This window comes from Protopterus annectens, chromosome 14.part0 (genome assembly GCF_019279795.1).
Source record: "Protopterus annectens isolate FY-2018-M chromosome 14.part0, PAN1.0, whole genome shotgun sequence".
Taxonomy (NCBI): Eukaryota; Metazoa; Chordata; order Ceratodontiformes; family Protopteridae; genus Protopterus; species Protopterus annectens.
Genome location: NC_056748.1, coordinates 741,839,310 through 741,853,739, shown reverse-complemented (window position 1 = coordinate 741,853,739; position 14,430 = coordinate 741,839,310). Strand labels below are relative to the sequence as shown.

At 38.5% G+C, this 14,430-nt stretch overlaps 1 protein-coding gene across 1 annotated transcript in view; it reads left to right on the top strand.

Annotated features, from left to right (window-relative positions):
* Positions 1–14,430, top strand: part of SEC31B (SEC31 homolog B, COPII coat complex component) — a 1,631,704-nt gene that overhangs the window by 506,693 nt on the left and 1,110,581 nt on the right. The window lies entirely within an intron of this gene.

Below are 14,430 nucleotides of genomic sequence, written 5' to 3'. Positions count from 1 at the left end.
TCGTAAGCCTGAACTGGTAAATAAATGACCAACATAAGTAACTTTTTGTAGCCTGAATTTGCATTTTTGTGGATTGAGCTTAAGATTCACTTGTGCACTTTCCAAAACTTTTCTGAGGTTTCTGTCATGCTCCACTTCATCATGACAGCCTACTAGTATGTGTACTATAATAGCACAAAGATACCCAGAAAAAAGTTGCTCCATTGCACATTGAAAGACTTCACTTGCAGAATTTATCCCAAATGGCATTCTCAAAAATCTGTACTTGCCAAATAGAGTACTTGAACACAGTGAGTAATTATGACTTTTTGTCAAGCTGAATTTGCTAAAATGAACTATTTGCATGTAAGACAGAAAAATAGTGACATTTGGCATCAAGGCTGCAACTTCGACTGTGCGCATTGGATGATGGTCTTTTTAGCGCTTTGTTCAAATCTCGTGGATCAATACATATTCTGATGTCATCTAAGCTTTTCTTACCAGCTACCACCATGGAAGATACCCATTCAGGAGGTTCATCTATTGGAGAAACCGCACCTTGGCGCACCATTTTGTCTAACTTTGCTTTGACTCTTTCATGCATGGCTATTGGAACTTTCCGAGCTGGCCTGATAAACTGGACTGGCCTCAAAAAGATCAGCATAGGTAGAAAAAATGTACTGTATGATATTAGAGTAGTGGTCTTTCAAGCTAACTTGATGGACTTCCTTATTAAATGAAAGCAGTCCCATTTTCAAACTGTCTCTGAGCCCTAATAATGACTGAATGTGCCTCTTGACCACATGAAATAACAAGTTGTAACTTCTCCCAGCAGAGTAACATGAAAGCACTACTGAGCCTTCAGTTTGAATTTCATCAACACCTTAAGCAACAAGTTTTGCACTCCATGCCAAATCAAGCCTTACACCATGATCCACTCTAACAAATATTTCTGTTGACATAACGTTGCACTTGGAGCCTGTGTCACCTTTGAGCTCTGTGGGTTTGCCGTTTATCTAGATGGTACAAAACACTTCATTCTTTGCCCTTAAATCTACTGCATTGACTGTTTCATGAAGCACTGACCACACCATCCACATAAAGAGTAGGGTTGCAGCTCTCCAATTGATCAGCTCACTTCTTAAAATGTTCCCTTTTAATAAAAGAATGTAGGCCTTTTGATTTACAAAACCTTTTGAAATGATTCGTTTTATTGCATTTCTGGCATTGCTGACCAAAACCTAAACCTTTTTCCCTTTTAGACTCGTGATTTTCACCACAGTTAAGACAGTTGGCAATGAAACTTGGTTGGGAGCTATGCTGTGACTTTGGTGACTTAGTCTTGTTGCTTCACTGAGACTGTGTGAACCCTAGAATTTGCTGGAAAGCTCTGGGGTTTACCAGTAAGTGCAACAAGGGTTACAGTTGCAGCCATGTGCTTGGGCCTGTTTCTTTTAAATATGTGCTGCATACTATCAACATGAGCTTTATCACTATGCCTTCTAAAGCTTTTCTCATTTGTAAGCATATCTGTGTGCTTTTCTGTGAGCTGGTATATCTGACAAATCTCAGTGGCCTTATTCAAAATTAAATCACTGTCATGAAGCAAAATCATTCTCACAGCGGCATGTTTAATACCACACACAAGTCCGTCCTTTATCAACTCATCCCTTAAATCACCAAATGTGCACATTTTAGCCCTATTTCTCTAGTTGGTTGTATATGCTGCAAAAGTTTCATCAGGCTGTTGATCCCTTGTATAAAATAACTTGCCTTTCCATTGTAACATTTGTATGTGGGTTATACATTTCTCTAAATTTACATTTTAAGTACTCCCGGGTCCTCCCTTGGCTCAGATGGTATAACATTATGATGGTTTTCCTCCTGTCCTGTATAGATAGCAGGTGCATAAATAAATGAACATTCCCTTTCAATGGCTTTTGACCCAGATAATTAAGCAGAATAAATGCCTTTGTATGGTCGTCTTTATCCGAAAATGCAGCCTGTATGGAAATGTATCCTTGCGCAAACACACTCCACTTCTCTGCAGTATTACTGTCAAATACAAGTACACTGGGTTTTCAAAATCTGTCTGTCATGCCCACAAAGTATACACACAAACACACTAAAAATATGGCCCTTGTAATTATGTATCAACAAACTGTTATGTGAGCTTGTAATAACATTTAAATGCACAATAAAATCTTTGAAATACTGTACTTTAAAAATATGCTCTGAAATGGCTGTATTGCAAAATAACTGTACTGTAATACTGCAGAAATATGCAAATATTTTGTACACTTGTGATGATTCAGATATGTTTGATAAGTATGAAAAATACGTGTTTGGCAAAAATGCAGTTGTTTCCTCTTGCATTATTTGTTTAATGCAATTGGGCCTTTATTTCAAACATTTTCTGCAGTAATTTGAATATTTATATTAATATAGGACATATCGGTTTATGCGAATATCATTTAGAACATTCTGTATGCCTCATTTCATATTTTGTAAATAAGAAATAGTGCTGAGCAAGTTTTAATATCTGAAATTCGTTTCTGACATGTTTTGCAAAGCATGTACATTATAGGGATGATCCACTCCTTTATATTCCCCCAGTTTCCAACTGGGTGCCCCTCGAACTCAGATTGAAGAATTTGGATTTCATCTGGGCTCAAGTTGTTTTACACATATCGCTTCTGACACCATGTCGCTCGTCCCTCTTTAATATAGATGACAGGCAGGCGGGGTATTTTGTTTATATGCTTTAATACATAGAAACACATCAGGATGGATAGCAGCATCATTAAATATAAACAAACAGGTTAACAGACCTTATATATACATACTTCCTTGCATCTCAACAGCTTATTACAAAATGGCAGTCTAGCTTGCATGTACTCATTATTTATACACTTGTTCAAGTCCTTGGATATCTTCTTAAAGGTACATACACACACATTGATCTACAGTTATTTTCAAAGAAAGGTAGTAAGTCACACTACTTAACATGTAGGGGAAGTTTATTCTAGAAGTTTGAGAGGTGCTGAGTTATAAACCTGTCCCTCCAACATAGTTTATCTGTTGGTGAAGATTTAAGTTCATGATTTTAATAATGGTGGAGATATTATAATCACAGAGAAAAAGTGTGTAAGACATTGAATAAAGGGGTATAACTTATTAACCATTATTGGTAGCTCAGGAAGTTCAGACCTGCGACTTTTTTCATTATGCGCATCATTAGGCGGTCCACACAGCCTATCTGGACCTCGCCAAGGCCTTTGACACCATCCCCCACTCTGGAATCATAGATAAACTTACTAAGCTTGGCATTAATCCCTACGTCACTCGATGGGTTGCCAACTGGCTTACTGACAGAACCCACACTGTAAAAGTAGCCGACTCAAATCCATCTCCAAGTGACAAGCGGAGTACCTCAGGGTTCAGTCCTGGGACCGCTCTTGTTTTGCATCTATTTCTCTGAAGTACAGGCCAGCACTAAGGGACTCTGGCTAACAAAGTTCGCAGATGACTGCAAACTGGGAGCCATTATTGAATCCCCAAATGATGTGCATATTCTACAAAAGGGCCTTACAAAAACAGATGCTTGGTGCCAGAGCCATGGGCTCAAGCTCAGTGCCAAGAAATGTATAGTTATCCCCTTTGGGAAAAACCATGTACCCATGAATTACCACATAAGTGGCAGTACAGTAAACACCAAAAGTGTGATAAGGAACTTAGGGACACAAGTGGACAGTGGTCTCACCTTCAATAACCACATTGACACGACAGTCAGGAAATCCTTCTATGTGGCACACCTCATCATTAAGGGCTTTTCATCCAGAAAAAAGGAGGTCATTATCCCACTGTGCTCATCCCTAATTAGACCCATTATAGAGTACAATGCCCTGTTTGGTATGTACCTCACAAGACATATGCAACAACTAGTAAGGCCACAGAAATACCTCACTAAAAGAATCACAAGAATCACAAGCCTAAAGCAGATGCCCTATGCTGACCGTCTAAAAAAAAACTCCAGCTATACTGTGTCTCATATCACCTGCTCAGAGGCGATCCCTGCTTAACATACAAGGCCATGTCAAACCCAGAGCTGTCGGACATGCTACACTTAAAGAAATCTCAATCCCTCGGAGCCACATGCTCCAGGGATCTAAACCTGGTCATCACAATGAACAAAACATGCTGGAGGAATAGGTTTCTGACCCAGAGACTCCCAATACTCTGGAACAGACTGCCTATACATGTCAAGCTGAGCACCTCTTTGGCCCTCTTCAAAAATAACCTTGATGATTAGATAGGAGATAGGAAATTCACCCCAGGGATCACATCAGTCGCCCTGTTAGGGGATCAGGGAAGTAATAGCCAGGGAATTGTTATGGCTAGGCTTGTATAGGCCCTAGGGCCGATAGCCTAGTACCAACCTATGAACCTGTGGGTGTTTCTAATTGTTTGTTATGTTTAGTAAGACACATGTATAAGGGTGTGTTGTACTCAATAATTGGTCTGATCATTGCTACACCAGCCTTAGCTATATGGGTTGTATCTTGGTAAGGCTACAACAGCCAGCCAACTTCCAAAGTTTCAGGGTGCCTCCCATATACTCGGACAATGAAAACACCAAGCCCTTCAGAGTTTTCCTAATGCTGAAGAGAATGCACTCCTCTTTTGCCGTTTGAGGACTGATGGTTGGCTTGTGTGTGTTTCTTTGCTGTGCAGGTAAGTTCCCTTTGGGGAAGACCCTTCTACATATAAAATGTATTGTTTAAGTGTACTTTCATGCTTTGGAAAGTTGTTTTAACAGACTATCTCGAGACTTAACTGCACTTTAATTCTGGAGTGCACTTTTTACTTCTCATTTTAAAAGCAGGTAAAAGTTGTTGAAACACATTTTTTCTTTGGAGAAATTGTGTTTGTTGTACTTTTTTGGGCTGGCAAAGTATATTGAGGTGCTTTTTACTGAGTTTTTCTGTGGAAAAGTGATTTCAGCATCTTTAGATTTTTACTGGCTTATGCCGGTTGTTTTCTCTGGGAAAATGGTAGCTTGACCGTGAAACAAAGTACTGGTTCTATGGATGATCCTTCTTCCAACCACAAAAAGAAGGCTAGGCAAAAACAGCCTTTGCTAGCCTGCTGTGATGATAGTTTACCTCAGCCACAGGTGGGTGGCCCTACTGTGGTTAAAGCTGAATCCTCAGACCACTCATCTTTTACTTGGATCCCCTGGTGTAGCACCCATAGCCACAGTGGACTGGGGGTTAGCCACTTCCTCTGCGACTGTTGAGGACCCTTCAATGGGCAAGGGAAAGACACTTGTTGGTCCTGGGAGACTGAACAGGGAAGGTTTGTTTGTATAGAATGTTGTGCCCATGTGTGTTAATGCTGCAGTTGTCATGAGCAACACTGTTGGCACAGTCTTTCCTGTCAAAAAGAAACGGAAAACTTAAGTGTGTATCTACGCCACCTGAAATTTCTCTAGGCTGAACTAGTTTATGGATCTGGCTCAAGGTTTAATTCAGGCTATTGATCTTTCATATAAGTTGGTTTCTGGTAAGTGAGTGAGTAAATAAGTAAATAAATGAGAAGGATTCCTCTTTTCATGGAAGAGATTCAAATTCTGACTGAACAGGAAGATGCAGGGATGGATACACTTTTTCTCTCATATTTCTGATTTAGATTCAGAGGAGAGCACAGAATCTGATTCTAGCTGTGATGATTTCTCTTTTGCTGTGACTATTTCAAGAATGTGCCAGTGTTTTCAGTGGGAGAACACTGAAGTTTCTCAGTCCCTCAGAAAATACTATGACCTATTACAGATGGAATTTGTTGAACCTTCACCCATTTCTCCAGTACTGTCAGCTTTAGAGGGTGTGTGTGTGTGTTACTACCTGCAGTTTTCCTGACCATCAACCTTCTGACCTTAAAATGGCAGACAAATTGTATAAAGTTATTCAGTCTCTTAAGTTTTTATACACTCATTCTAAACTTGACCCAACAGCCACAGCTTTAGTTAATCCTAATGCTGCTAGACATTGTTAATTCCAGTCCTACTCTTTGAAACAAGGATGGGAAAAAATTGATAAGTATGGGAAAAAGTATGTTTCTACAGCTTTGATTTTTCAGAATTTTGAATTGTCAGCCTCATATGTTGAAGTTTTCTTCTGATTAATTGTGGAAGTATGATGAATGTTGCGTCTGCAGTTTCTTTATGTGAGGAAAAATCTTTAAATGGTTTAATTTCTTTCATTTTGCAGGCTACAATTCATTTAAAGTGTGTGTATGACTCTGTTGATAGTTCTGCCAGGGCTATGACCACTGGGTATGTTCTGAGAAAGTCTGCCTTCCTGCATTCTCAGAACCTCCCATATGATGTGAAAAATGAGATTTTAAATGCTCCTTTGAATGGAGATTTAGTTTTTAGCCCTCTGTTGCAGAGGTTATCAAAAAGTGTGATAAGGGGTAAGCTGGGTTCCTATTGGAACATTGAATTTTCATTTGTTCGAATCACTAAAGGTCGACCTTTAATGATTGAACAATTGAAAATTTGAATCTTCCCTTTCTGCACCCATAGCTCATTAAAGTGCAATCTCAGAGTTGGTATATTTAAGTAGCGAGGGGTGTGGGGGGGGTGCAGGGGGGCTTGCCCCCCTGTTTTAACCCATCAGGGTACGTTTTCTTTGTTTTATTTCCTTATTTTTAGTTCGAAGTTACGGAACTTCGATCATATGGTGTCGACCATATGCTATTCGAAGTTCCGTAACTTTGGTTTTGTAATAGGTAACCAGGTAAGCTGATACACAGTCTCTGATTTTTCACTCCTCCTTTTCCAAAATTTCTAAGGGATTCTCTAATCCTACATCCAATTTTGCTAAGAAACAAAATAATCAGTCTCTGCAAAATGCTAGTAAACATACATTTAAGAAAAAAATGGCATAGGATTACCAAAAAGAATACAGCAACCCCCCCCCCAAAAAAAAAAAAACAAAACATAAACAAGGGCAGTCCAGCAGGTTTCATTTGTTACATATATTAATGACTGGACTAATGACATAAATAATGTTAGGCAGAGCACAACTAGACAGCTAGAACTCATTCAGGAAAGGAAGTGCCTGTTGTCTGTAACGATCAGCCAACCTTTGTTACACAAGATACTACACGGACACCTTTGGAACTCTGGATACAAGTATTTAGCAATCTGAGGATTTAGAGCACATAAAAGAAAAAATAAAGAAAGGAAGGAAGAAGTTCACAACAACTAACAAGTAAGAAAAAATGATAAATGTCTAAAGCAAATAGAATACGTATTAAAAAGAACACTGCTTTGTTATGTAACACACAGATCACAGATTACAGGGAATGATAACATTTTTCTATCGGAAAACCTTCAGTCTACAGAGAAAAGTATTTTTTCCAAAAGAAAACGTAGAAAAGATGGGGCAGGTGAAAAGGAAGAAATCAAAATTGAATGTGAAAGGATTGAAGAGCATTAGTGTAAGAAAAAAAGAGGTGAAAGACAGATGCTGACAACATGGCTCAAACTGTGGCTATACAAAGCCAGCTGGATGAGAATTTTATGCTTGCAAATGTAATAAGCAATGAAAACGGGATTAATAAGACTAATAGTGATTAAGAACATTCCTTTATAACAATTGATAGAGCAGATACTACTGAATTAGTAGTTGAAGTTTCTTCATATCTAGTCAGAAAAGATATTCCTGTAAGTGGAGATTCAGTTATTAAAGGAACCGATACTTAAATTTGCAGAGAAGATAATGAACATCAAATAGTGTTGTGCCTGCCAGGAGCACAAATTTGAGGATGTGAGACGGGCCTTAGAATGCCATAATGTAAGGAAGTACGGATCAGTTTTTATTCATGTCAGTATAAATGATCTCATCTGCAAGGACTCTGTTAGTAGGGAACTTACAGCCCTCTTAAATAGCATAGTTTTTACAGTTGTTTGGGCATATTTTTAACAAATCACATATAGAACGAAGAGTCAGGTCACAGTAAAGAAAATATTTTTGGGGTAGATACCTACGTGAAAAAAAATGTTCCTTTTAAAAAAATGGAAATGTGTAGAGCATCCAAGTCTAATTTTGGACACATGTTCAGACAGCATCTGAGTATAGTTTTGGACACACGGGTGTTCAGACAGGATGGTGTATACTTTTTAAGATCAGGGAAGAGAAATGTTGCAGCAGATATTATAGCAATAACCGACCTTGGTGGTAATGCTAATTACCACGGTTGGCGTGGTTTGGTCCCGAGCCCGAGGGACCAAACAAAGCCAACCGTGGTAAATTTAGCATTACCCACACCCAGAAGTGGGTTATTGCTATTATACCATGACATTATTTAAGAAAAGAAACTGTTACTTTTCTTAAATAATGGCATAGTATAATGCCTGTTTACTGCCCTTCCGCAGATGTCTGGCATCCGCAGTTCTGATGTACTGCGCCTGTAGTACATCAGAGTTGTGGCAGCAACGGAGAAAGCAAGATCTCCGTTGCTTTTTATGTCTCGCTATGTTAAATGAGTTTAACATAGCGAGACAGTTTAAAATAAGCAACGGACATCTCCGTGCTTATTTTAAACTGTCTCGCTATGTTAAACTCATTTAACATAGCGAGACTAAAAAGCAACGGAGATCTTGCTTTCTCCATTGCTTTTAAACATTCGCTATGTTAAATGGGTTTAACATGAGACAGCTTTAAAATAAGCAACGGAGATCTCTGTTGCTTATTTTAGCTGTCTCGCTATGTTAAACCCATTTAACATAGCGAGACAGTGTTTAAACGAAGTTATACTAATGGAAAAAAGTCCGGGCGACCGGACCTTTTTCCATTAGTATAACTCGATTTACAACGGGCACGCTGGCCAATCAGCGTGCACGTTTTGGGGGGGTCATGGTATAATTTGCAATATTTGACAAACACAAGGCAGGATTTTTGCCAGGTTGAAAATTTAGCATTTCAAAGATAAACATTTGAGGCATCTCCAACAGTTGTTAATGCTTGGACCATTGATGATAATTTTTTTTATTGGAAAATGTGCTACAGTTCCAAAAGATTGATGATGTTATTGTTTGTGAAATGTGGTTTAAGAAACATAACTGGAAACCAGTTCTGTCAGGCTGTAAATGTTTTTACTGTAATACATTTTAACAAAAAGCAGGTGGAGGTGTTACAGGTATAAACGACAGTTATGAGATCTGTGATTATTCCATGCTCTGTGATAACACCAGTACTATAGATTGTGTATCTGTGACAGTAAAGACAACCCTGGAAGATGTAACAATTGTTGGAGTGTATAGACCACCAGAGTCGAGTGCTGATAACCTAGAGTATTTCTTACATGAAACACTTGAGCGAAGAATAATAGTGGTTGGGGACCTAAATTGACTAGAAGCAGACTGGAATAATATCGATTAAACAGTATTAGTAAGGAAATTATTCACAACATATGTTCAGGAACAACAATTGTTTCAGATTATAAAAAAAAAAAAAACTACTAGGGAATAGAGCATACTAGATATTGTTTGTGTTCCTGAAGAAATAACTGTTAAATCATGTCAAGTTTTAGCACCCTTGACGTGCAGTGATCAGAAGATTGAACTACAATTTTGAAAATTGAAATAAAAACGCTGACAGATCAGTTAAACAATGTGTGAGAAGATCAAGAGAAATTTAAAGAAAATTTTTATAACTATATTAAGCATAATAAAAAAACATTTTATACATACACAATATGTGGATGGAGTAAAGGAGTATAAGTTGATAAAACTGTGTGTAGTTTCTAATATTTATTCTCAGGCATAACAGATTATAGATGTACTTACAAAATCTTATGCAAAGCAGTTTGGCTCCACAAAGGGGGTGATAAATTGTCATAGTGACATCCAAGTAACCTGAGATACTGAAATCAAATTAGATTATATTGAAAAGAAAAATGCAAACTGGATCTAAACAAAGCACAGGAAGGAGATGGAATTAAAAATAATGACTGAGAACACTTCAAGAATGTACAGTACCATTATATATATTATTTACTAAGTCATATAAATCTGGGGAGATTCCTCAAGATTGGAGACAGGCATTTGTTAATCCTGTCTATTACGGAAAAGGGGAATAGGACAAACCCAGAGTCATAAGACCCTTAAGTTTATTTTCATGTTGTGGAAAAATAATACAAAAAGTAATATTAGATAAATTATTGTCAGAATTGAAAAGTCTAGGACTTGAAACCATATATCCAGCATGCATGCGTTGGAAATAGCTCTATTACCACCTTTAACATGATGTTCTGTAGCAGCATGATAAAAGCTATTAATGATAAAAATGTGCTGTGTTGTAATTTATAAAGATTTAACTTCATCATTTGACAGGGTCCTAGACAAAACAATGATCAGTAAATTAGAACAACTAGGTGGTGATGTACTCTTAATAAAATAGATAGCTGCATGGCTAACAAATATGACATGGCAAGTATCTTACAGCAATTGGATAGGTGAAATTCGAGGGTAGATTCAGGGTGGCCTGTAGGGCTCTGTCGTAGGCCCATACTTGCTTAGGTTGCATCTTTCTCATCTGAGGTGTTCCATAGTCTATATGCAGATGACTTTGAGATTTGGTGAACTGATTACATGTGTTACAGATAGGACATATCTGCAGAAGACCTTGACTAAATTAACCATTTGGGCATAGGAGAATAATGTGCTGATAAAGCATCAAAGACTTAAGCATATGAGATTTGGTAAACGTAAATTGTAAGGTGAGTATTTGATACAGCACACTGTGATTGAAACTGTAGAATGATTTAAGGACCTGGGCATATAGATAGATCAGCTTTGAGTTTTTCCTAATCATACCAACAAATTGGTTAGTGATAGTTACAGAACTACAGGTTGTATTAAAATATATATAATGTCCAAGAAATTAGAAATGAAGTCATTGTTAGATCCATTAAACCAAAACTTGAGTATGGAATAACAATATGGAACCCTTATAAGAAAACAAGCATGAGTAAACAGGAAAGAGTACAGCAGAAATATTCCAAGGGCATCCATGGATTTGAAAATGTAAGTTATTATGAAAGATTAAAATATCTGAACTTGAACAATGTCTCACACAGACTTTTAAGATGAGACCTTATTCAGGTATATGGGCCATTTGGAGTCAACTACCTTTAGGAAATGTTTAGGGTTAACAAAAAGTAGTAGAGAATCATCAGACGACTATGTAGAAGATTCTTTCGGAATTAGAAGTATACTAACTGGTTCTGTGAGAGAGCAGCTAATGCATGGAATAAATTACCAAATTATATTAAAGCAGGCACTAGTTTAGATATTTTTAAGAACAGCCTGAACACTTATGATGGGAACAACTTTTTTGGTATATTGGCAGGCTACAAGAGCATTAATGCTCATGCCTGAAATATTTGTTTGTATGTATGTCAAATGACTATTTAAAGGGACTTTGTCCCCTCCGTGGTAGTCTCTCTTCCCTTCTGGAATGTCTGATTCTCCATTTTTCTCATTGTACCACATATAGTTTCAGACATATGGGTTCTGAAGATCATTCATCAAGGTTACTGATGGCAGTGGGAGGAAATTTCTACTTTCCAGGAAGTTATTCCTCATCCACTAGACCAGACTCCTTTATTTACCCTGTCTTCAAGAAATGTTTTCTTGGGGAGTGATAGAGCCAGTTCCTCCTTCCCACATTAGAAATGTTTTTTTTTATTTAAGGATGTTTTTGGTGCCAATGAAAGAAAATGCTTGGAGACCATTTCTGTAATTTTCAAAACGAATTTTCATCGTGTCCAAGTTCAAAGTGCTGTCATTACAACCTGTTACACCTTCTTCCTCATTTAAGTTTCCTGGTAGCACTAGATTTAAAATATGCTTATTAAATCTCTATTCATCCAGATGTCGGGCATTTCATAAGGTTTTGTTTGACTGGATTGCATTTTAAATTATTTGCCATACTCTTTGGACTATCCACTGTGCCAAGAATGTTTACAATGTGTAGCTCCAGTTATACTTCATTGCAGGCTACAGGGTACCCACATTTTTCAATATTTAAACAACTTAATTATCTTGGCAGAGTCTTTTTCAAAGTGTCGGGAATCTCTCTGTTGGGTGAAAGCCCTCTTACACAAGTTGGGATTTCAAGAAAACATTTAAAAGTCTTTTTTTTTTTTTTTACATCTTTACACAGGATTGTGTTCCTTGGGTGTCTGCTAGATACTCAATACAAAAAGCATTTCTTCCACAAGAAAGAATACATCTATATTTATTTCTGGGCTTTTCCACTCACTTATGAGGGAATGCATCAGGATATTGGGTCTTGTGGCATTTTTGATTCTCATGATACCCCTGTCAAGACTGCATATGTGAAAAATACAATGATATCTGAAGTTTCAATGGTCCTTGCACCAACACCCATTATCTTTTCAAATCCTAGTTCTGGAGTTTTTTAGAAGAGAAATCACTTGGTGGAGACAGCAAATTTCCCTAAATCCAAGTTTTCTTTTTTCTCGCTGTACTCCAGAGAGGGATAAAAGTGCTTGGTGTTTGGGACACCAGGTAGAGACTCTGACACACAAATATTAAGGGAGATGCTTGCCCTGATCAAGACACTCAACTCTCTGAATCATCTTTGGTCCCCTGGACCTCTTCATATTGTTACAGACAGTACCACACTCATGTAGTATATCAGCAAGCAAGGGGGAGGATCCAGGTCTTACCCCCTTTGCAGACTAGCCATGTTAGCTTGGGATATAGCTTCACAGCACACTGTCTTTCTACAGGCATCCTGTATCCTGTCAGAACAAAATTGTGGCAGATAAGTTGAGCAGGACAAGGGCAGAAGCTCAAAAATAGAAACTAGATCAGAAGGTCTTCCAAAATGTATCCATCTGTGGAGAGTTCCTCATGTTAGACATGTTTGCCTCCAGTATGAACAATCAGCTGGCAAAATACTGATCCAGGACTCCATTAAAGAAGACCTGGAATGCAGGTGTCTTTTGCTTTCTGCTGATATCAAGGGTGCTTATGAAGATTTAGAAAGAATCCTCCAGTATTGTTGTAGTGTTTTCCTTTTGGCCAAGGCAGTAGTAGTTCTCCCTACTTTTAGAAATGGCCAGGGGCAATCACCACAAACTTCCTTACAGAATGGTTCTACTCACACAAGAACAGGGATGTTGGATACACCCTGACTCATTTCAATTTCTACTGTCTGCCTGGATGATAGGATCTTTATTCCCTTAAGGCTCCTGTTTACTGAACACATGCAACAGGGAATTGTGGAGGCAAGAAAGCCTGCTTCTAGAAAACCGTATATTAGCAAATGGAAAGGTTTCCTCATTGGTGCCAGCAACATAACCAGCATCTATCCAGTGTTAGTGTTTCTCTGTCTCACAATATTTGTGTGAGCTACTATCCTCTGGCCTTTCATATTATTCTGTCAGTGTTCATTTATTGGCCATTTAAGTATGTCTGCATTCTCATGTCAAAATGTGTTTGAAAGGGGTCTTGAATAAGAGACATGTAAGAAAATTGGTGGCTCCTCCTCAGAGTCTTAATTTTCTGGTAGAGAAGCTAGCAATTGATCCCTTTGAACTAGCTCATCTGGCTGAGGTTCTTAACATGGAAAACTATTTTAATGATTGTTTTGACTCTGAAAGAAGAGTATTTGAATGGCAAGCTGTTATGGTGAGTTGACCCTGTCTCATTTTCCAAAGAGACAGAGTTTCTTTGAGAGCTAATGTTTTTCATGTCTAAAGTGGTTTCCAGTTTTACTTCAGATCAAGCTATCCATCTCTGATGTCCTTCAAGGATGCATCTGCAGTCATAACAAATGGGTTGTCCTGTCGTCAGGCAGCCCTTCGGTCGGCCGGATTCCAAAGTCTGGGTCCGGCTTCGGCTGATGTCGCACTTCACCCGACGTCATCTCTGCTGGTCTTCGGGTATAAAGGCATCAGCCGACGCCATTTTCCTCAGTCTTTCTTGCCGCGTGGCACCCGAAGCAGAAGCTGTTCGCAAGTGCCAGTCGGTCAGATCCAGAGATTACTACTACCGAATACTACTTCGAAGACTTCTAAAAGCTAAGTACCCCGTTGGGGACTCTTTCTTGCCTCAGCCGATGTCAGAAAAAGTCAATAACTGTTTAACTTGTGGGAAACAAATACTCATAAAGATTTCCACTCTTACTGCCTGCCTTGCTTAGGCCCAGACCACGACGTAGCAGCCTGTTCGGCCTGTGCTTCCTTCAACCGACGAACACTTAGGCGTCGGTCGGAGTTTGCTGAACAGTTTTTCGGCTCAGATTTTGCGTACATTATGCCGTCGGATCCTCCGACTACCCAAATTGTTAAAAAACGCAAAGAAAAAGACCGATACTCGCGGTCCGCGGTTTCGGCCGAAACCATGGT